This window comes from Haliotis asinina, chromosome 7 (assembly GCF_037392515.1).
Source record: "Haliotis asinina isolate JCU_RB_2024 chromosome 7, JCU_Hal_asi_v2, whole genome shotgun sequence".
NCBI classification, from domain to species: domain Eukaryota; kingdom Metazoa; phylum Mollusca; class Gastropoda; order Lepetellida; family Haliotidae; genus Haliotis; species Haliotis asinina.
The window spans coordinates 24,149,796-24,169,795 of NC_090286.1; the positions used below are offsets into that span (position 1 = coordinate 24,149,796).

Sequence of the window (20,000 nt, forward strand, 5' to 3'; positions counted from 1 at the left end):
TCGCTGGTTCGAATCCGGCTCGCGGGACAACTTTTTGCTATTAATAACCACATTTAAGAGGACCAATATCCTTTCAGTTTTGTTCATGCCACTCTTGACGCTTTAAGATATTTAAGATAGATGAAGCAGAATGCAATCAAAGCCTAAATAATGCACTAAAGGAAATAAATGGCTGCAATTTACCCCAAAGAGCCCCAAATGCTAGTCTGATTCCTGACTTCCGAAAACGGCTTGATTGGAGGGAGGAAAAAAGTGTGTCAGGAGTGGGATTTGAACCCACGCCCACATTCGTGGACCAGAACACCCGTACCTCCACTAGGGGAGAAGGTCTGATGCAATACCTTGAGTCTGGCGCCTTAGACTGCTCGGCCATCCTAACAACGATGTCAAAAGTGATATCTTTACGCTTTTGAAGTCACACATGTATTCCTTACCATTGAATTGATGCTGATACACCCAACAAGTCTGCATGCATTCTGGACAGTTTTAGAGTTGCTATTTTCATTCATCTGTGTTCTTGCCTCCTCAAAGCTTCTTATATTCAACAAAACTGATGTAATGGATCGACTCTTCTTGTAACTCTCAATTATGACGAGGTTTGGACTTGCTTAGTAGTCTGCACACATCTGAGCGAATGCTAATGCGGATCATTCAGGTTTTTCTCTTAGAAATCAGCCTGTTTGTGAGGATTCGACTCCTTTCTAAAAGATTCCGTAATCACCCGGCATATGTCAACTAATCGAACTGGAGACTGGTGCTAGGAGACATGTGTGGCTCAGAGGTTGAAATGAGTTTACACATCTTTTCGGCAGATTGATACCCACAACACACTGTCAGCAAGGAGGAAGTGTTTGAGCGGTCAAGCGAGGAAGGCCCTATTGATTAGAAAGAGAGGCGTCTTTTCAAACGACCTGAAGTGTCAAGGCCCGTGATAGCTCAGTTGGTAGAGCGGAGGACTGTAGTGGCAAAGCTGTAATTGGCAATCCTTAGGTCGCTGGTTCGAATCCGGCTCGCGGGACAACTTTTTGCTATTAATAACCACATTTAAGAGGACCAATATCCTTTCAGTTTTGTTCATGCCACTCTTGACGCTTTAAGATATTTAAGATAGATGAAGCAGAATGCAATCAAAGCCTAAATAATGCACTAAAGGAAATAAATGGCTGCAATTTACCCCAAAGAGCCCCAAATGCTAGTCTGATTCCTGACTTCCGAAAACGGCTTGATTGGAGGGAGGAAAAAAGTGTGTCAGGAGTGGGATTTGAACCCACGCCCACATTCGTGGACCAGAACACCCGTACCTCCACTAGGGGAGAAGGTCTGATGCAATACCTTGAGTCTGGCGCCTTAGACCGCTTGGCCATCCTGACAACGATGTCAAAAGTGATATCTTTACGCTTTTGAAGTCACACATGTATTCCTTACCATTGAATTGATGCTGATACACCCAACAAGTCTGCATGCATTCTGGACAGTTTTAGAGTTGCTATTTTCATTCATCTGTGTTCTTGCCTCCTCAAAGCTTCTTATATTCAACACAACTGATGTAATGGATCGACTCTTCTTGTAACTCTCAATTATGACGAGGTTTGGACTTGCTTAGTAGTCTGCACACATCTGAGCGAATGCTAATGCGGATCATTCAGGGTTTTCTCTTAGAAATTAGCCCGTTTGTGAGGATTAGACTCCTTACTAAAAGATTCCGTAATCACCCGGCATATGTCAACTAATCGAACTGGAGACTGGTGTTAGGAGACATGTGTGGCTCAGAGGTTGAAATGAGTCTACACATCTTTTCGGCAGATCGCTACCCACAACACACTGTCAGCAAGGAGGAAGTGTTTGAGCAGTCAAGCGAGGAAGACCCTATTGATTAGAAAGAGAGGCGTCTTTTCAAACGACCTGAAGTGTCAAGGCCCGTGATAGCTCAGTTGGTAGAGCGGAGGACTGTAGTGGCAAAGCTGTAATTGGCAATCCTTAGGTCGCTGGTTCGAATCCGGCTCGCGGGACAACTTTTTGCTATTAATAACCACATTTAAGAGGACCAATATCCTTTCAGTTTTGTTCATGCCACTCTTGACGCTTTAAGATATTTAAGATAGATGAAGCAGAATGCAATCAAAGCCTAAATAATGCACTAAAGGAAATAAATGGCTGCAATTTACCCCAAAGAGCCCCAAATGCTAGTCTGATTCCTGACTTCCGAAAACGGCTTGATTGGAGGGAGGAAAAAAGTGTGTCAGGAGTGGGATTTGAACCCACGCCCACATTCGTGGACCAGAACACCCGTACCTCCACTAGGGGAGAAGGTCTGATGCAATACCTTGAGTCTGGCGCCTTAGACCGCTTGGCCATCCTGACAACGATGTCAAAAGTGATATCTTTACGCTTTTGAAGTCACACATGTATTCCTTACCATTGAATTGATGCTGATACACCTAACAAGTCTGCATGCATTCTAGACAGTTTTAGAGTTGCTATTTTCATTCATCTGTGTTCTTGCCTCCTCAAAGCTTCTTATATTCAACACAACTGATGTAATGGATCGGCTCTTCTTGTAACTCTCAATTATGACGAGGTTTGGACTTGCTTAGTAGTCTGCACACATCTGAGCGAATGCTAATGCGGATCATTCAGGTTTTTCTCTTAGAAATCAGCCTGTTTGTGAGGATTCGACTCCTTACTAAAAGATTCCGTAATCACCCGGCATATGTCAACTAATCGAACTGGAGACTGGTGTTAGGAGACATGTGTGGCTCAGAGGTTGAAATGAGTTTACACATCTTTTCGGCAGATTGCTACCCACAACACACTGTCAGCAAGGAGGAAGTGTTTGAGCAGTCAAGCGAGGAAGGCCCTATTGATTAGAAAGAGAGGCGTCTTTTCAAACGACCTGAAGTGTCAAGGCCCGTGATAGCTCAGTTGGTAGAGCGGAGGACTGTAGTGGCAAAGCTGTAATTGGCAATCCTTAGGTCGCTGGTTCGAATCCGGCTCGCGGGACAACTTTTTGCTATTAATAACCACATTTAAGAGGACCAATATCCTTTCAGTTTTGTTCATGCCACTCTTGACGCTTTAAGATATTTAAGATAGATGAAGCAGAATGCAATCAAAGCCTAAATAATGCACTAAAGGAAATAAATGGCTGCAATTTACCCCAAAGAGCCCCAAATGCTAGTCTGATTCCTGACTTCCGAAAACGGCTTGATTGGAGGGAGGAAAAAAGTGTGTCAGGAGTGGGATTTGAACCCACGCCCACATTCGTGGACCAGAACACCCGTACCTCCACTAGGGGAGAAGGTCTGATGCAATACCTTGAGTCTGGCGCCTTAGACCGCTCGGCCATCCTGACAACGATGTCAAAAGTGATATCTTTACGCTTTTGAAGTCACACATGTATTCCTTACCATTGAATTGATGCTGATACACCCAACAAGTCTGCATGCATTCTGGACAGTTTTAGAGTTGCTATTTTCATTCATCTGTGTTCTTGCCTCCTCAAAGCTTCTTATATTCAACACAACTGATGTAATGGATCGACTCTTCTTGTAACTCTCAATTATGACGAGGTTTGGACTTGCTTAGTAGTCTGCACACATCTGAGCGAATGCTAATGCGGATCATTCAGGGGTTTCTCTTAGAAATTAGCCCGTTTGTGAGGATTAGACTCCTTACTAAAAGATTCCGTAATCACCCGGCATATGTCAACTAATCGAACTGGAGACTGGTGTTAGGAGACATGTGTGGCTCAGAGGTTGAAATGAGTTTACACATCTTTTCGGCAGATCGCTACCCACAACACACTGTCAGCAAGGAGGAAGTGTTTGAGCAGTCAAGCGAGGAAGACCCTATTGATTAGAAAGAGAGGCGTCTTTTCAAACGACCTGAAGTGTCAAGGCCCGTGATAGCTCAGTTGGTAGAGCGGAGGACTGTAGTGGCAAAGCTGTAATTGGCAATCCTTAGGTCGCTGGTTCGAATCCGGCTCGCGGGACAACTTTTTGCTATTAATAACCACATTTAAGAGGACCAATATCCTTTCAGTTTTGTTCATGCCACTCTTGACGCTTTAAGATATTTAAGATAGATGAAGCAGAATGCAATCAAAGCCTAAATAATGCACTAAAGGAAATAAATGGCTGCAATTTACCCCAAAGAGCCCCAAATGCTAGTCTGATTCCTGACTTCCGAAAACGGCTTGATTGGAGGGAGGAAGAAAGTGTGTCAGGAGTGGGATGTGAACCCACGCCCACATTCGTGGACCAGAACACCCGTACCTCCACTAGGGGAGAAGGTCTGATGCAATACCTTGTGTCTGGCGCCTTAGACCGCTTGGCCATCCTGAAAACGATGTCAAAAGTGATATCTTTACGCTTTTGAAGTCACACATGTATTCCTTACCATTGAATTGATGCTGATACACCTAACAAGTCTGCATGCATTCTAGACAGTTTTAGAGTTGCTATTTTCATTCATCTGTGTTCTTGCCTCCTCAAAGCTTCTTATATTCAACACAACTGATGTAATGGATCGGCTCTTCTTGTAACTCTCAATTATGACGAGGTTTGGACTTGCTTAGTAGTCTGCACACATCTGAGCGAATGCTAATGCGGATCATTCAGGGTTTTCTCTTAGAAATTAGCCCGTTTGTGAGGATTAGGCTCCTTACTAAAAGATTCCGTAATCACCCGGCATATGTCAACTAATCGAACTGGAGACTGGTGTTAGGAGACATGTGTGGCTCAGAGGTTGAAATGAGTTTACACATCTTTTCGGCAGATCGCTACCCACAACACACTGTCAGCAAGGAGGAAGTGTTTGAGCAGTCAAGCGAGGAAGACCCTATTGATTAGAAAGAGAGGCGTCTTTTCAAACGACCTGAAGTGTCAAGGCCCGTGATAGCTCAGTTGGTAGAGCGGAGGACTGTAGTGGCAAAGCTGTAATTGGCAATCCTTAGGTCGCTGGTTCGAATCCGGCTCGCGGGACAACTTTTTGCTATTAATAACCACATTTAAGAGGACCAATATCCTTTCAGTTTTGTTCATGCCACTCTTGACGCTTTAAGATATTTAAGATAGATGAAGCAGAATGCAATCAAAGCCTAAATAATGCACTAAAGGAAATAAATGGCTGCAATTTACCCCAAAGAGCCCCAAATGCTAGTCTGATTCCTGACTTCCGAAAACGGCTTGATTGGAGGGAGGAAAAAAGTGTGTCAGGAGTGGGATTTGAACCCACGCCCACATTCGTGGACCAGAACACCCGTACCTCCACTAGGGGAGAAGGTCTGATGCAATACCTTGAGTCTGGCGCCTTAGACCGCTTGGCCATCCTGACAACGATGTCAAAAGTGATATCTTTACGCTTTTGAAGTCACACATGTATTCCTTACCATTGAATTGATGCTGATACACCTAACAAGTCTGCATGCATTCTAGACAGTTTTAGAGTTGCTATTTTCATTCATCTGTGTTCTTGCCTCCTCAAAGCTTCTTATATTCAACACAACTGATGTAATGGATCGGCTCTTCTTGTAACTCTCAATTATGACGAGGTTTGGACTTGCTTAGTAGTCTGCACACATCTGAGCGAATGCTAATGCGGATCATTCAGGTTTTTCTCTTAGAAATCAGCCTGTTTGTGAGGATTCGACTCCTTACTAAAAGATTCCGTAATCACCCGGCATATGTCAACTAATCGAACTGGAGACTGGTGTTAGGAGACATGTGTGGCTCAGAGGTTGAAATGAGTTTACACATCTTTTCGGCAGATTGCTACCCACAACACACTGTCAGCAAGGAGGAAGTGTTTGAGCAGTCAAGCGAGGAAGGCCCTATTGATTAGAAAGAGAGGCGTCTTTTCAAACGACCTGAAGTGTCAAGGCCCGTGATAGCTCAGTTGGTAGAGCGGAGGACTGTAGTGGCAAAGCTGTAATTGGCAATCCTTAGGTCGCTGGTTCGAATCCGGCTCGCGGGACAACTTTTTGCTATTAATAACCACATTTAAGAGGACCAATATCCTTTCAGTTTTGTTCATGCCACTCTTGACGCTTTAAGATATTTAAGATAGATGAAGCAGAATGCAATCAAAGCCTAAATAATGCACTAAAGGAAATAAATGGCTGCAATTTACCCCAAAGAGCCCCAAATGCTAGTCTGATTCCTGACTTCCGAAAACGGCTTGATTGGAGGGAGGAAAAAAGTGTGTCAGGAGTGGGATTTGAACCCACGCCCACATTCGTGGACCAGAACACCCGTACCTCCACTAGGGGAGAAGGTCTGATGCAATACCTTGAGTCTGGCGCCTTAGACCGCTCGGCCATCCTGACAACGATGTCAAAAGTGATATCTTTACGCTTTTGAAGTCACACATGTATTCCTTACCATTGAATTGATGCTGATACACCCAACAAGTCTGCATGCATTCTGGACAGTTTTAGAGTTGCTATTTTCATTCATCTGTGTTCTTGCCTCCTCAAAGCTTCTTATATTCAACACAACTGATGTAATGGATCGACTCTTCTTGTAACTCTCAATTATGACGAGGTTTGGACTTGCTTAGTAGTCTGCACACATCTGAGCGAATGCTAATGCGGATCATTCAGGGGTTTCTCTTAGAAATTAGCCCGTTTGTGAGGATTAGACTCCTTACTAAAAGATTCCGTAATCACCCGGCATATGTCAACTAATCGAACTGGAGACTGGTGTTAGGAGACATGTGTGGCTCAGAGGTTGAAATGAGTTTACACATCTTTTCGGCAGATCGCTACCCACAACACACTGTCAGCAAGGAGGAAGTGTTTGAGCAGTCAAGCGAGGAAGACCCTATTGATTAGAAAGAGAGGCGTCTTTTCAAACGACCTGAAGTGTCAAGGCCCGTGATAGCTCAGTTGGTAGAGCGGAGGACTGTAGTGGCAAAGCTGTAATTGGCAATCCTTAGGTCGCTGGTTCGAATCCGGCTCGCGGGACAACTTTTTGCTATTAATAACCACATTTAAGAGGACCAATATCCTTTCAGTTTTGTTCATGCCACTCTTGACGCTTTAAGATATTTAAGATAGATGAAGCAGAATGCAATCAAAGACTAAATAATGCACTAAAGGAAATAAATGGCTGCAATTTACCCCAAAGAGCCCCAAATGCTAGTCTGATTCCTGACTTCCGAAAACGGCTTGATTGGAGGGAGGAAAAAAGTGTGTCAGGAGTGGGATTTGAACCCACGCCCACATTCGTGGACCAGAACACCCGTACCTCCACTAGGGGAGAAGGTCTGATGCAATACCTTGAGTCTGGCGCCTTAGACCGCTTGGCCATCCTGACAACGATGTCAAAAGTGATATCTTTACGCTTTTGAAGTCACACATGTATTCCTTACCATTGAATTGATGCTGATACACCTAACAAGTCTGCATGCATTCTAGACAGTTTTAGAGTTGCTATTTTCATTCATCTGTGTTCTTGCCTCCTCAAAGCTTCTTATATTCAACACAACTGATGTAATGGATCGGCTCTTCTTGTAACTCTCAATTATGACGAGGTTTGGACTTGCTTAGTAGTCTGCACACATCTGAGCGAATGCTAATGCGGATCATTCAGGTTTTTCTCTTAGAAATCAGCCTGTTTGTGAGGATTCGACTCCTTACTAAAAGATTCCGTAATTACCCGGCATATGTCAACTAATCGAACTGGAGACTGGTGTTAGGAGACATGTGTGGCTCAGAGGTTGAAATGAGTTTACACATCTTTTCGGCAGATTGCTACCCACAACACACTGTCAGCAAGGAGGAAGTGTTTGAGCAGTCAAGCGAGGAAGGCCCTATTGATTAGAAAGAGAGGCGTCTTTTCAAACGACCTGAAGTGTCAAGGCCCGTGATAGCTCAGTTGGTAGAGCGGAGGACTGTAGTGGCAAAGCTGTAATTGGCAATCCTTAGGTCGCTGGTTCGAATCCGGCTCGCGGGACAACTTTTTGCTATTAATAACCACATTTAAGAGGACCAATATCCTTTCAGTTTTGTTCATGCCACTCTTGACGCTTTAAGATATTTAAGATAGATGAAGCAGAATGCAATCAAAGCCTAAATAATGCACTAAAGGAAATAAATGGCTGCAATTTACCCCAAAGAGCCCCAAATGCTAGTCTGATTCCTGACTTCCGAAAACGGCTTGATTGGAGGGAGGAAAAAAGTGTGTCAGGAGTGGGATTTGAACCCACGCCCACATTCGTGGACCAGAACACCCGTACCTCCACTAGGGGAGAAGGTCTGATGCAATACCTTGAGTCTGGCGCCTTAGACCGCTTGGCCATCCTGACAACGATGTCAAAAGTGATATCTTTACGCTTTTGAAGTCACACATGTATTCCTTACCATTGAATTGATGCTGATACACCTAACAAGTCTGCATGCATTCTAGACAGTTTTAGAGTTGCTATTTTCATTCATCTGTGTTCTTGCCTCCTCAAAGCTTCTTATATTCAACACAACTGATGTAATGGATCGGCTCTTCTTGTAACTCTCAATTATGACGAGGTTTGGACTTGCTTAGTAGTCTGCACACATCTGAGCGAATGCTAATGCGGATCATTCATGTTTTTCTCTTAGAAATCAGCCTGTTTGTGAGGATTCGACTCCTTACTAAAAGATTCCGTAATTACCCGGCATATGTCAACTAATCGAACTGGAGACTGGTGTTAGGAGACATGTGTGGCTCAGAGGTTGAAATGAGTTTACACATCTTTTCGGCAGATTGCTACCCACAACACACTGTCAGCAAGGAGGAAGTGTTTGAGCAGTCAAGCGAGGAAGGCCCTATTGATTAGAAAGAGAGGCGTCTTTTCAAACGACCTGAAGTGTCAAGGCCCGTGATAGCTCAGTTGGTAGAGCGGAGGACTGTAGTGGCAAAGCTGTAATTGGCAATCCTTAGGTCGCTGGTTCGAATCCGGCTCGCGGGACAACTTTTTGCTATTAATAACCACATTTAAGAGGACCAATATCCTTTCAGTTTTGTTCATGCCACTCTTGACGCTTTAAGATATTTAAGATAGATGAAGCAGAATGCAATCAAAGCCTAAATAATGCACTAAAGGAAATAAATGGCTGCAATTTACCCCAAAGAGCCCCAAATGCTAGTCTGATTCCTGACTTCCGAAAACGGCTTGATTGGAGGGAGGAAAAAAGTGTGTCAGGAGTGAGATTTGAACCCACGCCCACATTCGTGGACCAGAACACCCGTACCTCCACTAGGGGAGAAGGTCTGATGCAATACCTTGAGTCTGGCGCCTTAGACCGCTCGGCCATCCTGACAACGATGTCAAAAGTGATATCTTTACGCTTTTGAAGTCACACATGTATTCCTTACCATTGAATTGATGCTGATACACCCAACAAGTCTGCATGCATTCTGGACAGTTTTAGAGTTGCTATTTTCATTCATCTGTGTTCTTGCCTCCTCAAAGCTTCTTATATTCAACACAACTGATGTAATGGATCGACTCTTCTTGTAACTCTCAATTATGACGAGGTTTGGACTTGCTTAGTAGTCTGCACACATCTGAGCGAATGCTAATGCGGATCATTCAGGGGTTTCTCTTAGAAATTAGCCCGTTTGTGAGGATTAGACTCCTTACTAAAAGATTCCGTAATCACCCGGCATATGTCAACTAATCGAACTGGAGACTGGTGTTAGGAGACATGTGTGGCTCAGAGGTTGAAATGAGTTTACACATCTTTTCGGCAGATCGCTACCCACAACACACTGTCAGCAAGGAGGAAGTGTTTGAGCAGTCAAGCGAGGAAGACCCTATTGATTAGAAAGAGAGGCGTCTTTTCAAACGACCTGAAGTGTCAAGGCCCGTGATAGCTCAGTTGGTAGAGCGGAGGACTGTAGTGGCAAAGCTGTAATTGGCAATCCTTAGGTCGCTGGTTCGAATCCGGCTCGCGGGACAACTTTTTGCTATTAATAACCACATTTAAGAGGACCAATATCCTTTCAGTTTTGTTCATGCCACTCTTGACGCTTTAAGATATTTAAGATAGATGAAGCAGAATGCAATCAAAGCCTAAATAATGCACTAAAGGAAATAAATGGCTGCAATTTACCCCAAAGAGCCCCAAATGCTAGTCTGATTCCTGACTTCCGAAAACGGCTTGATTGGAGGGAGGAAAAAAGTGTGTCAGGAGTGGGATTTGAACCCACGCCCACATTCGTGGACCAGAACACCCGTACCTCCACTAGGGGAGAAGGTCTGATGCAATACCTTGAGTCTGGCGCCTTAGACCGCTTGGCCATCCTGACAACGATGTCAAAAGTGATATCTTTACGCTTTTGAAGTCACACATGTATTCCTTACCATTGAATTGATGCTGATACACCTAACAAGTCTGCATGCATTCTAGACAGTTTTAGAGTTGCTATTTTCATTCATCTGTGTTCTTGCCTCCTCAAAGCTTCTTATATTCAACACAACTGATGTAATGGATCGACTCTTCTTGTAACTCTCAATTATGACGAGGTTTGGACTTGCTTAGTAGTCTGCACACATCTGAGCGAATGCTAATGCGGATCATTCAGGGGTTTCTCTTAGAAATTAGCCCGTTTGTGAGGATTCGACTCCTTACTAAAAGATTCCGTAATCACCCGGCATATGTCAACTAATCGAACTGGAGACTGGTGTTAGGAGACATGTGTGGCTCAGAGGTTGAAATGAGTTTACACATCTTTTCGGCAGATCGCTACCCACAACACACTGTCAGCAAGGAGGAAGTGTTTGAGCAGTCAAGCGAGGAAGACCCTATTGATTAGAAAGAGAGGCGTCTTTTCAAACGACCTGAAGTGTCAAGGCCCGTGATAGCTCAGTTGGTAGAGCGGAGGACTGTAGTGGCAAAGCTGTAATTGGCAATCCTTAGGTCGCTGGTTCGAATCCGGCTCGCGGGACAACTTTTTGCTATTAATAACCACATTTAAGAGGACCAATATCCTTTCAGTTTTGTTCATGCCACTCTTGACGCTTTAAGATATTTAAGATAGATGAAGCAGAATGCAATCAAAGCCTAAATAATGCACTAAAGGAAATAAATGGCTGCAATTTACCCCAAAGAGCCCCAAATGCTAGTCTGATTCCTGACTTCCGAAAACGGCTTGATTGGAGGGAGGAAAAAAGTGTGTCAGGAGTGGGATTTGAACCCACGCCCACATTCGTGGACCAGAACACCCGTACCTCCACTAGGGGAGAAGGTCTGATGCAATACCTTGAGTCTGGCGCCTTAGACCGCTTGGCCATCCTGACAACGATGTCAAAAGTGATATCTTTACGCTTTTGAAGTCACACATGTATTCCTTACCATTGAATTGATGCTGATACACCTAACAAGTCTGCATGCATTCTAGACAGTTTTAGAGTTGCTATTTTCATTCATCTGTGTTCTTGCCTCCTCAAAGCTTCTTATATTCAACACAACTGATGTAATGGATCGGCTCTTCTTGTAACTCTCAATTATGACGAGGTTTGGACTTGCTTAGTAGTCTGCACACATCTGAGCGAATGCTAATGCGGATCATTCAGGTTTTTCTCTTAGAAATCAGCCTGTTTGTGAGGATTCGACTCCTTACTAAAAGATTCCGTAATCACCCGGCATATGTCAACTAATCGAACTGGAGACTGGTGTTAGGAGACATGTGTGGCTCAGAGGCTGAAATGAGTTTACACATCTTTTCGGCAGATTGCTACCCACAACACACTGTCAGCAAGGAGGAAGTGTTTGAGCAGTCAAGCGAGGAAGGCCCTATTGATTAGAAAGAGAGGCGTCTTTTCAAACGACCTGAAGTGTCAAGGCCCGTGATAGCTCAGTTGGTAGAGCGGAGGACTGTAGTGGCAAAGCTGTAATTGGCAATCCTTAGGTCGCTGGTTCGAATCCGGCTCGCGGGACAACTTTTTGCTATTAATAACCACATTTAAGAGGACCAATATCCTTTCAGTTTTGTTCATGCCACTCTTGACGCTTTAAGATATTTAAGATAGATGAAGCAGAATGCAATCAAAGCCTAAATAATGCACTAAAGGAAATAAATGGCTGCAATTTACCCCAAAGAGCCCCAAATGCTAGTCTGATTCCTGACTTCCGAAAACGGCTTGATTGGAGGGAGGAAAAAAGTGTGTCAGGAGTGGGATTTGAACCCACGCCCACATTCGTGGACCAGAACACCCGTACCTCCACTAGGGGAGAAGGTCTGATGCAATACCTTGAGTCTGGCGCCTTAGACCGCTCGGCCATCCTGAAAACGATGTCAAAAGTGATATCTTTACGCTTTTGAAGTCACACATGTATTCCTTACCATTGAATTGATGCTGATACACCCAACAAGTCTGCATGCATTCTGGACAGTTTTAGAGTTGCTATTTTCATTCATCTGTGTTCTTGCCTCCTCAAAGCTTCTTATATTCAACACAACTGATGTAATGGATCGACTCTTCTTGTAACTCTCAATTATGACGAGGTTTGGACTTGCTTAGTAGTCTGCACACATCTGAGCGAATGCTAATGCGGATCATTCAGGGGTTTCTCTTAGAAATTAGCCCGTTTGTGAGGATTCGACTCCTTACTAAAAGATTCCGTAATCACCCGGCATATGTCAACTAATCGAACTGGAGACTGGTGTTAGGAGACATGTGTGGCTCAGAGGTTGAAATGAGTTTACACATCTTTTCGGCAGATCGCTACCCACAACACACTGTCAGCAAGGAGGAAGTGTTTGAGCAGTCAAGCGAGGAAGACCCTATTGATTAGAAAGAGAGGCGTCTTTTCAAACGACCTGAAGTGTCAAGGCCCGTGATAGCTCAGTTGGTAGAGCGGAGGACTGTAGTGGCAAAGCTGTAATTGGCAATCCTTAGGTCGCTGGTTCGAATCCGGCTCGCGGGACAACTTTTTGCTATTAATAACCACATTTAAGAGGACCAATATCCTTTCAGTTTTGTTCATGCCACTCTTGACGCTTTAAGATATTTAAGATAGATGAAGCAGAATGCAATCAAAGCCTAAATAATGCACTAAAGGAAATAAATGGCTGCAATTTACCCCAAAGAGCCCCAAATGCTAGTCTGATTCCTGACTTCCGAAAACGGCTTGATTGGAGGGAGGAAAAAAGTGTGTCAGGAGTGGGATTTGAACCCACGCCCACATTCGTGGACCAGAACACCCGTACCTCCACTAGGGGAGAAGGTCTGATGCAATACCTTGAGTCTGGCGCCTTAGACCGCTTGGCCATCCTGACAACGATGTCAAAAGTGATATCTTTACGCTTTTGAAGTCACACATGTATTCCTTACCATTGAATTGATGCTGATACACCTAACAAGTCTGCATGCATTCTGGACAGTTTTAGAGTTGCTATTTTCATTCATCTGTGTTCTTGCCTCCTCAAAGCTTCTTATATTCAACACAACTGATGTAATGGATCGACTCTTCTTGTAACTCTCAATTATGACGAGGTTTGGACTTGCTTAGTAGTCTGCACACATCTGAGCGAATGCTAATGCGGATCATTCAGGTTTTTCTCTTAGAAATCAGCCTGTTTGTGAGGATTCGACTCCTTACTAAAAGATTCCGTAATCACCCGGCATATGTCAACTAATCGAACTGGAGACTGGTGTTAGGAGACATGTGTGGCTCAGAGGTTGAAATGAGTTTACACATCTTTTCGGCAGATTGCTACCCACAACACACTGTCAGCAAGGAGGAAGTGTTTGAGCAGTCAAGCGAGGAAGGCCCTATTGATTAGAAAGAGAGGCGTCTTTTCAAACGACCTGAAGTGTCAAGGCCCGTGATAGCTCAGTTGGTAGAGCGGAGGACTGTAGTGGCAAAGCTGTAATTGGCAATCCTTAGGTCGCTGGTTCGAATTCGGCTCGCGGGACAACTTTTTGCTATTAATAACCACATTTAAGAGGACCAATATCCTTTCAGTTTTGTTCATGCCACTCTTGACGCTTTAAGATATTTAAGATAGATGAAGCAGAATGCAATCAAAGCCTAAATAATGCACTAAAGGAAATAAATGGCTGCAATTTACCCCAAAGAGCCCCAAATGCTAGTCTGATTCCTGACTTCCGAAAACGGCTTGATTGGAGGGAGGAAAAAAGTGTGTCAGGAGTGGGATTTGAACCCACGCCCACATTCGTGGACCAGAACACCCGTACCTCCACTAGGGGAGAAGGTCTGATGCAATACCTTGAGTCTGGCGCCTTAGACCGCTCGGCCATCCTGAAAACGATGTCAAAAGTGATATCTTTACGCTTTTGAAGTCACACATGTATTCCTTACCATTGAATTGATGCTGATACACCCAACAAGTCTGCATGCATTCTGGACAGTTTTAGAGTTGCTATTTTCATTCATCTGTGTTCTTGCCTCCTCAAAGCTTCTTATATTCAACACAACTGATGTAATGGATCGACTCTTCTTGTAACTCTCAATTATGACGAGGTTTGGACTTGCTTAGTAGTCTGCACACATCTGAGCGAATGCTAATGCGGATCATTCAGGGGTTTCTCTTAGAAATTAGCCCGTTTGTGAGGATTCGACTCCTTACTAAAAGATTCCGTAATCACCCGGCATATGTCAACTAATCGAACTGGAGACTGGTGTTAGGAGACATGTGTGGCTCAGAGGTTGAAATGAGTTTACACATCTTTTCGGCAGATCGCTACCCACAACACACTGTCAGCAAGGAGGAAGTGTTTGAGCAGTCAAGCGAGGAAGACCCTATTGATTAGAAAGAGAGGCGTCTTTTCAAACGACCTGAAGTGTCAAGGCCCGTGATAGCTCAGTTGGTAGAGCGGAGGACTGTAGTGGCAAAGCTGTAATTGGCAATCCTTAGGTCGCTGGTTCGAATCCGGCTCGCGGGACAACTTTTTGCTATTAATAACCACATTTAAGAGGACCAATATCCTTTCAGTTTTGTTCATGCCACTCTTGACGCTTTAAGATATTTAAGATAGATGAAGCAGAATGCAATCAAAGCCTAAATAATGCACTAAAGGAAATAAATGGCTGCAATTTACCCCAAAGAGCCCCAAATGCTAGTCTGATTCCTGACTTCCGAAAACGGCTTGATTGGAGGGAGGAAAAAAGTGTGTCAGGAGTGGGATTTGAACCCACGCCCACATTCGTGGACCAGAACACCCGTACCTCCACTAGGGGAGAAGGTCTGATGCAATACCTTGAGTCTGGCGCCTTAGACCGCTTGGCCATCCTGACAACGATGTCAAAAGTGATATCTTTACGCTTTTGAAGTCACACATGTATTCCTTACCATTGAATTGATGCTGATACACCTAACAAGTCTGCATGCATTCTGGACAGTTTTAGAGTTGCTATTTTCATTCATCTGTGTTCTTGCCTCCTCAAAGCTTCTTATATTCAACACAACTGATGTAATGGATCGACTCTTCTTGTAACTCTCAATTATGACGAGGTTTGGACTTGCTTAGTAGTCTGCACACATCTGAGCGAATGCTAATGCGGATCATTCAGGTTTTTCTCTTAGAAATCAGCCTGTTTGTGAGGATTCGACTCCTTACTAAAAGATTCCGTAATCACCCGGCATATGTCAACTAATCGAACTGGAGACTGGTGTTAGGAGACATGTGTGGCTCAGAGGTTGAAATGAGTTTACACATCTTTTCGGCAGATTGCTACCCACAACACACTGTCAGCAAGGAGGAAGTGTTTGAGCAGTCAAGCGAGGAAGGCCCTATTGATTAGAAAGAGAGGCGTCTTTTCAAACGACCTGAAGTGTCAAGGCCCGTGATAGCTCAGTTGGTAGAGCGGAGGACTGTAGTGGCAAAGCTGTAATTGGCAATCCTTAGGTCGCTGGTTCGAATTCGGCTCGCGGGACAACTTTTTGCTATTAATAACCACATTTAAGAGGACCAATATCCTTTCAGTTTTGTTCATGCCACTCTTGACGCTTTAAGATATTTAAGATAGATGAAGCAGAATGCAATCAAAGCCTAAATAATGCACTAAAGGAAATAAATGGCTGCAATTTACCCCAAAGAGCCCCAAATGCTAGTCTGATTCCTGACTTCCGAAAACGGCTTGATTGGAGGGAGGAAAAAAGTGTGTCAGGAGTGGGATTTGAACCCACGCCCACATTCGTGGACCAGAACACCCGTACCTCCACTAGGGGAGAAGGTCTGATGCAATACCTTGAGTCTGGCGCCTTAGACCGCTCGGCCATCCTGAAAACGATGTCAAAAGTGATATCTTTACGCTTTTGAAGTCACACATGTATTCCTTACCATTGAATTGATGCTGATACACCCAACAAGTCTGCATGCATTCTGGACAGTTTTAGAGTTGCTATTTTCATTCATCTGTGTTCTTGCCTCCTCAAAGCTTCTTATATTCAACACAACTGATGTAATGGATCGACTCTTCTTGTAACTCTCAATTATGACGAGGTTTGGACTTGCTTAGTAGTCTGCACACATCTGAGCGAATGCTAATGCGGATCATTCAGGGGTTTCTCTTAGAAATTAGCCCGTTTGTGAGGATTAGACTCCTTACTAAAAGATTCCGTAATCACCCGGCATATGTCAACTAATCGAACTGGAGACTGGTGTTAGGAGACATGTGTGGCTCAGAGGTTGAAATGAGTTTACACATCTTTTCGGCAGATCGCTACCCACAACACACTGTCAGCAAGGAGGAAGTGTTTGAGCAGTCAAGCGAGGAAGACCCTATTGATTAGAAAGAGAGGCGTCTTTTCAAACGACCTGAAGTGTCAAGGCCCGTGATAGCTCAGTTGGTAGAGCGGAGGACTGTAGTGGCAAAGCTGTAATTGGCAATCCTTAGGTCGCTGGTTCGAATCCGGCTCGCGGGACAACTTTTTGCTATTAATAACCACATTTAAGAGGACCAATATCCTTTCAGTTTTGTTCATGCCACTCTTGACGCTTTAAGATATTTAAGATAGATGAAGCAGAATGCAATCAAAGCCTAAATAATGCACTAAAGGAAATAAATGGCTGCAATTTACCCCAAAGAGCCCCAAATGCTAGTCTGATTCCTGACTTCCGAAAACGGCTTGATTGGAGGGAGGAAAAAAGTGTGTCAGGAGTGGGATTTGAACCCACGCCCACATTCGTGGACCAGAACACCCGTACCTCCACTAGGGGAGAAGGTCTGATGCAATACCTTGAGTCTGGCGCCTTAGACCGCTTGGCCATCCTGACAACCATGTCAAAAGTGATATCTTTACGCTTTTGAAGTCACACATGTATTCCTTACCATTGAATTGATGCTGATACACCTAACAAGTCTGCATGCATTCTAGACAGTTTTAGAGTTGCTATTTTCATTCATCTGTGTTCTTGCCTCCTCAAAGCTTCTTATATTCAACACAACTGATGTAATGGATCGACTCTTCTTGTAACTCTCAATTATGACGAGGTTTGGACTTGCTTAGTAGTCTGCACACATCTGAGCGAATGCTAATGCGGATCATTCAGGGGTTTCTCTTAGAAATTAGCCCGTTTGTGAGGATTAGACTCCTTACTAAAAGATTCCGTAATCACCCGGCATATGTCAACTAATCGAACTGGAGACTGGTGTTAGGAGACATGTGTGGCTCAGAGGTTGAAATGAGTTTACACATCTTTTCGGCAGATCGCTACCCACAACACACTGTCAGCAAGGAGGAAGTGTTTGAGCAGTCAAGCGAGGAAGACCCTATTGATTAGAAAGAGAGGCGTCTTTTCAAACGACCTGAAGTGTCAAGGCCCGTGATAGCTCAGTTGGTAGAGCGGAGGACTGTAGTGGCAAAGCTGTAATTGGCAATCCTTAGGTCGCTGGTTCGAATCCGGCTCGCGGGACAACTTTTTGCTATTAATAACCACATTTAAGAGGACCAATATCCTTTCAGTTTTGTTCATGCCACTCTTGACGCTTTAAGATATTTAAGATAGATGAAGCAGAATGCAATCAAAGCCTAAATAATGCACTAAAGGAAATAAATGGCTGCAATTTACCCCAAAGAGCCCCAAATGCTAGTCTGATTCCTGACTTCCGAAAACGGCTTGATTGGAGGGAGGAAAAAAGTGTGTCAGGAGTGGGATTTGAACCCACGCCCACATTCGTGGACCAGAACACCCGTACCTCCACTAGGGGAGAAGGTCTGATGCAATACCTTGAGTCTGGCGCCTTAGACCGCTTGGCCATCCTGACAACGATGTCAAAAGTGATATCTTTACGCTTTTGAAGTCACACATGTATTCCTTACCATTGAATTGATGCTGATACACCTAACAAGTCTGCATGCATTCTAGACAGTTTTAGAGTTGCTATTTTCATTCATCTGTGTTCTTGCCTCCTCAAAGCTTCTTATATTCAACACAACTGATGTAATGGATCGGCTCTTCTTGTAACTCTCAATTATGACGAGGTTTGGACTTGCTTAGTAGTCTGCACACATCTGAGCGAATGCTAATGCGGATCATTCAGGTTTTTCTCTTAGAAATCAGCCTGTTTGTGAGGATTCGACTCCTTACTAAAAGATTCCGTAATCACCCGGCATATGTCAACTAATCGAACTGGAGACTGGTGTTAGGAGACATGTGTGGCTCAGAGGTTGAAATGAGTTTACACATCTTTTCGGCAGATTGCTACCCACAACACACTGTCAGCAAGGAGGAAGTGTTTGAGCAGTCAAGCGAGGAAGGCCCTATTGATTAGAAAGAGAGGCGTCTTTTCAAACGACCTGAAGTGTCAAGGCCCGTGATAGCTCAGTTGGTAGAGCGGAGGACTGTAGTGGCAAAGCTGTAATTGGCAATCCTTAGGTCGCTGGTTCGAATCCGGCTCGCGGGACAACTTTTTGCTATTAATAACCACATTTAAGAGGACCAATATCCTTTCAGTTTTGTTCATGCCACTCTTGACGCTTTAAGATATTTAAGATAGATGAAGCAGAATGCAATCAAAGCCTAAATAATGCACTAAAGGAAATAAATGGCTGCAATTTACCCCAAAGAGCCCCAAATGCTAGTCTGATTCCTGACTTCCGAAAACGGCTTGATTGGAGGGAGGAAAAAAGTGTGTCAGGAGTGGGATTTGAACCCACGCCCACATTCGTGGACCAGAACACCCGTACCTCCACTAGGGGAGAAGGTCTGATGCAATACCTTGAGTCTGGCGCCTTAGACCGCTTGGCCATCCTGACAACGATGTCAAAAGTGATATCTTTACGCTTTTGAAGTCACACATGTATTCCTTACCATTGAATTGATGCTGATACACCTAACAAGTCTGCATGCATTCTAGACAGTTTTAGAGTTGCTATTTTCATTCATCTGTGTTCTTGCCTCCTCAAAGCTTCTTATATTCAACACAACTGATGTAATGGATCGGCTCTTCTTGTAACTCTCAATTATGACGAGGTTTGGACTTGCTTAGTAGTCTGCACACATCTGAGCGAATGCTAATGCGGATCATTCAGGTTTTTCTCTTAGAAATCAGCCTGTTTGTGAGGATTCGACTCCTTACTAAAAGATTCCGTAATCACCCGGCATATGTCAACTAATCGAACTGGAGACTGGTGTTAGGAGACATGTGTGGCTCAGAGGTTGAAATGAGTTTACACATCTTTTCGGCAGATTGCTACCCACAACACACTGTCAGCAAGGAGGAAGTGTTTGAGCAGTCAAGCGAGGAAGGCCCTATTGATTAGAAAGAGAGGCGTCTTTTCAAACGACCTGAAGTGTCAAGGCCCGTGATAGCTCAGTTGGTAGAGCGGAGGACTGTAGTGGCAAAGCTGTAATTGGCAATCCTTAGGTCGCTGGTTCGAATCCGGCTCGCGGGACAACTTTTTGCTATTAATAACCACATTTAAGAGGACCAATATCCTTTCAGTTTTGTTCATGCCACTCTTGACGCTTTAAGATATTTAAGATAGATGAAGCAGAATGCAATCAAAGCCTAAATAATGCACTAAAGGAAATAAATGGCTGCAATT

The 20,000-nt window shown here is 44.0% G+C and overlaps 40 non-coding genes across 40 annotated transcripts in view; 21 read left to right on the forward strand and 19 right to left on the reverse strand.

Moving 5' to 3' along the window:
- The window catches only part of Trnay-gua (transfer RNA tyrosine (anticodon GUA)), a 93-nt gene extending 66 nt beyond the window's left edge, over window positions 1-27 (forward strand). Inside the window, exon 2 of the tRNA in view lies at window positions 1-27. This exon is cut by the window's left edge and continues 9 nt beyond it. This is a non-coding gene — a tRNA (tRNA-Tyr).
- Window positions 28-255: 228 nt separating this feature from the next.
- Window positions 256-379, reverse strand: Trnal-caa (transfer RNA leucine (anticodon CAA)). The gene is made up of 2 exons: window positions 342-379; window positions 256-301 (listed from the first exon to the last, which is right to left on the reverse strand). It is a non-coding gene; the product is annotated as a tRNA-Leu (tRNA).
- A 546-nt stretch (window positions 380-925) lies between these two features.
- Window positions 926-1,018, forward strand: Trnay-gua (transfer RNA tyrosine (anticodon GUA)). The gene is made up of 2 exons: window positions 926-962; window positions 983-1,018. It is a non-coding gene; the product is annotated as a tRNA-Tyr (tRNA).
- A 228-nt stretch (window positions 1,019-1,246) lies between these two features.
- On the reverse strand, window positions 1,247-1,370 carry Trnal-caa (transfer RNA leucine (anticodon CAA)). The gene is made up of 2 exons: window positions 1,333-1,370; window positions 1,247-1,292 (listed from the first exon to the last, which is right to left on the reverse strand). It is a non-coding gene; the product is annotated as a tRNA-Leu (tRNA).
- Window positions 1,371-1,916: 546 nt separating this feature from the next.
- Trnay-gua (transfer RNA tyrosine (anticodon GUA)) lies at window positions 1,917-2,009 on the forward strand. The gene is made up of 2 exons: window positions 1,917-1,953; window positions 1,974-2,009. It is a non-coding gene; the product is annotated as a tRNA-Tyr (tRNA).
- Window positions 2,010-2,237: 228 nt separating this feature from the next.
- On the reverse strand, window positions 2,238-2,361 carry Trnal-caa (transfer RNA leucine (anticodon CAA)). The gene is made up of 2 exons: window positions 2,324-2,361; window positions 2,238-2,283 (listed from the first exon to the last, which is right to left on the reverse strand). It is a non-coding gene; the product is annotated as a tRNA-Leu (tRNA).
- A 546-nt stretch (window positions 2,362-2,907) lies between these two features.
- Window positions 2,908-3,000, forward strand: Trnay-gua (transfer RNA tyrosine (anticodon GUA)). Its single transcript has 2 exons — window positions 2,908-2,944; window positions 2,965-3,000. It is a non-coding gene; the product is annotated as a tRNA-Tyr (tRNA).
- A 228-nt stretch (window positions 3,001-3,228) lies between these two features.
- Trnal-caa (transfer RNA leucine (anticodon CAA)) lies at window positions 3,229-3,352 on the reverse strand. The gene is made up of 2 exons: window positions 3,315-3,352; window positions 3,229-3,274 (listed from the first exon to the last, which is right to left on the reverse strand). It is a non-coding gene; the product is annotated as a tRNA-Leu (tRNA).
- Window positions 3,353-3,898: 546 nt separating this feature from the next.
- Window positions 3,899-3,991, forward strand: Trnay-gua (transfer RNA tyrosine (anticodon GUA)). The gene is made up of 2 exons: window positions 3,899-3,935; window positions 3,956-3,991. It is a non-coding gene; the product is annotated as a tRNA-Tyr (tRNA).
- Window positions 3,992-4,889: 898 nt separating this feature from the next.
- Trnay-gua (transfer RNA tyrosine (anticodon GUA)) lies at window positions 4,890-4,982 on the forward strand. Its single transcript has 2 exons — window positions 4,890-4,926; window positions 4,947-4,982. It is a non-coding gene; the product is annotated as a tRNA-Tyr (tRNA).
- A 228-nt stretch (window positions 4,983-5,210) lies between these two features.
- On the reverse strand, window positions 5,211-5,334 carry Trnal-caa (transfer RNA leucine (anticodon CAA)). The gene is made up of 2 exons: window positions 5,297-5,334; window positions 5,211-5,256 (listed from the first exon to the last, which is right to left on the reverse strand). It is a non-coding gene; the product is annotated as a tRNA-Leu (tRNA).
- Window positions 5,335-5,880: 546 nt separating this feature from the next.
- Trnay-gua (transfer RNA tyrosine (anticodon GUA)) lies at window positions 5,881-5,973 on the forward strand. The gene is made up of 2 exons: window positions 5,881-5,917; window positions 5,938-5,973. It is a non-coding gene; the product is annotated as a tRNA-Tyr (tRNA).
- Window positions 5,974-6,201: 228 nt separating this feature from the next.
- On the reverse strand, window positions 6,202-6,325 carry Trnal-caa (transfer RNA leucine (anticodon CAA)). The gene is made up of 2 exons: window positions 6,288-6,325; window positions 6,202-6,247 (listed from the first exon to the last, which is right to left on the reverse strand). It is a non-coding gene; the product is annotated as a tRNA-Leu (tRNA).
- A 546-nt stretch (window positions 6,326-6,871) lies between these two features.
- On the forward strand, window positions 6,872-6,964 carry Trnay-gua (transfer RNA tyrosine (anticodon GUA)). The gene is made up of 2 exons: window positions 6,872-6,908; window positions 6,929-6,964. It is a non-coding gene; the product is annotated as a tRNA-Tyr (tRNA).
- A 228-nt stretch (window positions 6,965-7,192) lies between these two features.
- On the reverse strand, window positions 7,193-7,316 carry Trnal-caa (transfer RNA leucine (anticodon CAA)). The gene is made up of 2 exons: window positions 7,279-7,316; window positions 7,193-7,238 (listed from the first exon to the last, which is right to left on the reverse strand). It is a non-coding gene; the product is annotated as a tRNA-Leu (tRNA).
- Window positions 7,317-7,862: 546 nt separating this feature from the next.
- Window positions 7,863-7,955, forward strand: Trnay-gua (transfer RNA tyrosine (anticodon GUA)). Its single transcript has 2 exons — window positions 7,863-7,899; window positions 7,920-7,955. It is a non-coding gene; the product is annotated as a tRNA-Tyr (tRNA).
- Window positions 7,956-8,183: 228 nt separating this feature from the next.
- Window positions 8,184-8,307, reverse strand: Trnal-caa (transfer RNA leucine (anticodon CAA)). The gene is made up of 2 exons: window positions 8,270-8,307; window positions 8,184-8,229 (listed from the first exon to the last, which is right to left on the reverse strand). It is a non-coding gene; the product is annotated as a tRNA-Leu (tRNA).
- Window positions 8,308-8,853: 546 nt separating this feature from the next.
- Window positions 8,854-8,946, forward strand: Trnay-gua (transfer RNA tyrosine (anticodon GUA)). Its single transcript has 2 exons — window positions 8,854-8,890; window positions 8,911-8,946. It is a non-coding gene; the product is annotated as a tRNA-Tyr (tRNA).
- Window positions 8,947-9,174: 228 nt separating this feature from the next.
- Window positions 9,175-9,298, reverse strand: Trnal-caa (transfer RNA leucine (anticodon CAA)). Its single transcript has 2 exons — window positions 9,261-9,298; window positions 9,175-9,220 (listed from the first exon to the last, which is right to left on the reverse strand). It is a non-coding gene; the product is annotated as a tRNA-Leu (tRNA).
- A 546-nt stretch (window positions 9,299-9,844) lies between these two features.
- On the forward strand, window positions 9,845-9,937 carry Trnay-gua (transfer RNA tyrosine (anticodon GUA)). The gene is made up of 2 exons: window positions 9,845-9,881; window positions 9,902-9,937. It is a non-coding gene; the product is annotated as a tRNA-Tyr (tRNA).
- A 228-nt stretch (window positions 9,938-10,165) lies between these two features.
- Trnal-caa (transfer RNA leucine (anticodon CAA)) lies at window positions 10,166-10,289 on the reverse strand. The gene is made up of 2 exons: window positions 10,252-10,289; window positions 10,166-10,211 (listed from the first exon to the last, which is right to left on the reverse strand). It is a non-coding gene; the product is annotated as a tRNA-Leu (tRNA).
- A 546-nt stretch (window positions 10,290-10,835) lies between these two features.
- Window positions 10,836-10,928, forward strand: Trnay-gua (transfer RNA tyrosine (anticodon GUA)). Its single transcript has 2 exons — window positions 10,836-10,872; window positions 10,893-10,928. It is a non-coding gene; the product is annotated as a tRNA-Tyr (tRNA).
- Window positions 10,929-11,156: 228 nt separating this feature from the next.
- On the reverse strand, window positions 11,157-11,280 carry Trnal-caa (transfer RNA leucine (anticodon CAA)). Its single transcript has 2 exons — window positions 11,243-11,280; window positions 11,157-11,202 (listed from the first exon to the last, which is right to left on the reverse strand). It is a non-coding gene; the product is annotated as a tRNA-Leu (tRNA).
- A 546-nt stretch (window positions 11,281-11,826) lies between these two features.
- Window positions 11,827-11,919, forward strand: Trnay-gua (transfer RNA tyrosine (anticodon GUA)). Its single transcript has 2 exons — window positions 11,827-11,863; window positions 11,884-11,919. It is a non-coding gene; the product is annotated as a tRNA-Tyr (tRNA).
- A 228-nt stretch (window positions 11,920-12,147) lies between these two features.
- On the reverse strand, window positions 12,148-12,271 carry Trnal-caa (transfer RNA leucine (anticodon CAA)). The gene is made up of 2 exons: window positions 12,234-12,271; window positions 12,148-12,193 (listed from the first exon to the last, which is right to left on the reverse strand). It is a non-coding gene; the product is annotated as a tRNA-Leu (tRNA).
- A 546-nt stretch (window positions 12,272-12,817) lies between these two features.
- Trnay-gua (transfer RNA tyrosine (anticodon GUA)) lies at window positions 12,818-12,910 on the forward strand. Its single transcript has 2 exons — window positions 12,818-12,854; window positions 12,875-12,910. It is a non-coding gene; the product is annotated as a tRNA-Tyr (tRNA).
- A 228-nt stretch (window positions 12,911-13,138) lies between these two features.
- Window positions 13,139-13,262, reverse strand: Trnal-caa (transfer RNA leucine (anticodon CAA)). The gene is made up of 2 exons: window positions 13,225-13,262; window positions 13,139-13,184 (listed from the first exon to the last, which is right to left on the reverse strand). It is a non-coding gene; the product is annotated as a tRNA-Leu (tRNA).
- A 546-nt stretch (window positions 13,263-13,808) lies between these two features.
- On the forward strand, window positions 13,809-13,901 carry Trnay-gua (transfer RNA tyrosine (anticodon GUA)). The gene is made up of 2 exons: window positions 13,809-13,845; window positions 13,866-13,901. It is a non-coding gene; the product is annotated as a tRNA-Tyr (tRNA).
- Window positions 13,902-14,129: 228 nt separating this feature from the next.
- Trnal-caa (transfer RNA leucine (anticodon CAA)) lies at window positions 14,130-14,253 on the reverse strand. The gene is made up of 2 exons: window positions 14,216-14,253; window positions 14,130-14,175 (listed from the first exon to the last, which is right to left on the reverse strand). It is a non-coding gene; the product is annotated as a tRNA-Leu (tRNA).
- Window positions 14,254-14,799: 546 nt separating this feature from the next.
- Trnay-gua (transfer RNA tyrosine (anticodon GUA)) lies at window positions 14,800-14,892 on the forward strand. Its single transcript has 2 exons — window positions 14,800-14,836; window positions 14,857-14,892. It is a non-coding gene; the product is annotated as a tRNA-Tyr (tRNA).
- Window positions 14,893-15,120: 228 nt separating this feature from the next.
- Window positions 15,121-15,244, reverse strand: Trnal-caa (transfer RNA leucine (anticodon CAA)). The gene is made up of 2 exons: window positions 15,207-15,244; window positions 15,121-15,166 (listed from the first exon to the last, which is right to left on the reverse strand). It is a non-coding gene; the product is annotated as a tRNA-Leu (tRNA).
- A 546-nt stretch (window positions 15,245-15,790) lies between these two features.
- Trnay-gua (transfer RNA tyrosine (anticodon GUA)) lies at window positions 15,791-15,883 on the forward strand. The gene is made up of 2 exons: window positions 15,791-15,827; window positions 15,848-15,883. It is a non-coding gene; the product is annotated as a tRNA-Tyr (tRNA).
- Window positions 15,884-16,111: 228 nt separating this feature from the next.
- On the reverse strand, window positions 16,112-16,235 carry Trnal-caa (transfer RNA leucine (anticodon CAA)). Its single transcript has 2 exons — window positions 16,198-16,235; window positions 16,112-16,157 (listed from the first exon to the last, which is right to left on the reverse strand). It is a non-coding gene; the product is annotated as a tRNA-Leu (tRNA).
- A 546-nt stretch (window positions 16,236-16,781) lies between these two features.
- Trnay-gua (transfer RNA tyrosine (anticodon GUA)) lies at window positions 16,782-16,874 on the forward strand. The gene is made up of 2 exons: window positions 16,782-16,818; window positions 16,839-16,874. It is a non-coding gene; the product is annotated as a tRNA-Tyr (tRNA).
- A 228-nt stretch (window positions 16,875-17,102) lies between these two features.
- On the reverse strand, window positions 17,103-17,226 carry Trnal-caa (transfer RNA leucine (anticodon CAA)). The gene is made up of 2 exons: window positions 17,189-17,226; window positions 17,103-17,148 (listed from the first exon to the last, which is right to left on the reverse strand). It is a non-coding gene; the product is annotated as a tRNA-Leu (tRNA).
- Window positions 17,227-17,772: 546 nt separating this feature from the next.
- Window positions 17,773-17,865, forward strand: Trnay-gua (transfer RNA tyrosine (anticodon GUA)). Its single transcript has 2 exons — window positions 17,773-17,809; window positions 17,830-17,865. It is a non-coding gene; the product is annotated as a tRNA-Tyr (tRNA).
- Window positions 17,866-18,093: 228 nt separating this feature from the next.
- Trnal-caa (transfer RNA leucine (anticodon CAA)) lies at window positions 18,094-18,217 on the reverse strand. Its single transcript has 2 exons — window positions 18,180-18,217; window positions 18,094-18,139 (listed from the first exon to the last, which is right to left on the reverse strand). It is a non-coding gene; the product is annotated as a tRNA-Leu (tRNA).
- A 546-nt stretch (window positions 18,218-18,763) lies between these two features.
- On the forward strand, window positions 18,764-18,856 carry Trnay-gua (transfer RNA tyrosine (anticodon GUA)). Its single transcript has 2 exons — window positions 18,764-18,800; window positions 18,821-18,856. It is a non-coding gene; the product is annotated as a tRNA-Tyr (tRNA).
- Window positions 18,857-19,084: 228 nt separating this feature from the next.
- Window positions 19,085-19,208, reverse strand: Trnal-caa (transfer RNA leucine (anticodon CAA)). The gene is made up of 2 exons: window positions 19,171-19,208; window positions 19,085-19,130 (listed from the first exon to the last, which is right to left on the reverse strand). It is a non-coding gene; the product is annotated as a tRNA-Leu (tRNA).
- A 546-nt stretch (window positions 19,209-19,754) lies between these two features.
- Trnay-gua (transfer RNA tyrosine (anticodon GUA)) lies at window positions 19,755-19,847 on the forward strand. The gene is made up of 2 exons: window positions 19,755-19,791; window positions 19,812-19,847. It is a non-coding gene; the product is annotated as a tRNA-Tyr (tRNA).
- Window positions 19,848-20,000: the final 153 nt, after the last annotated feature.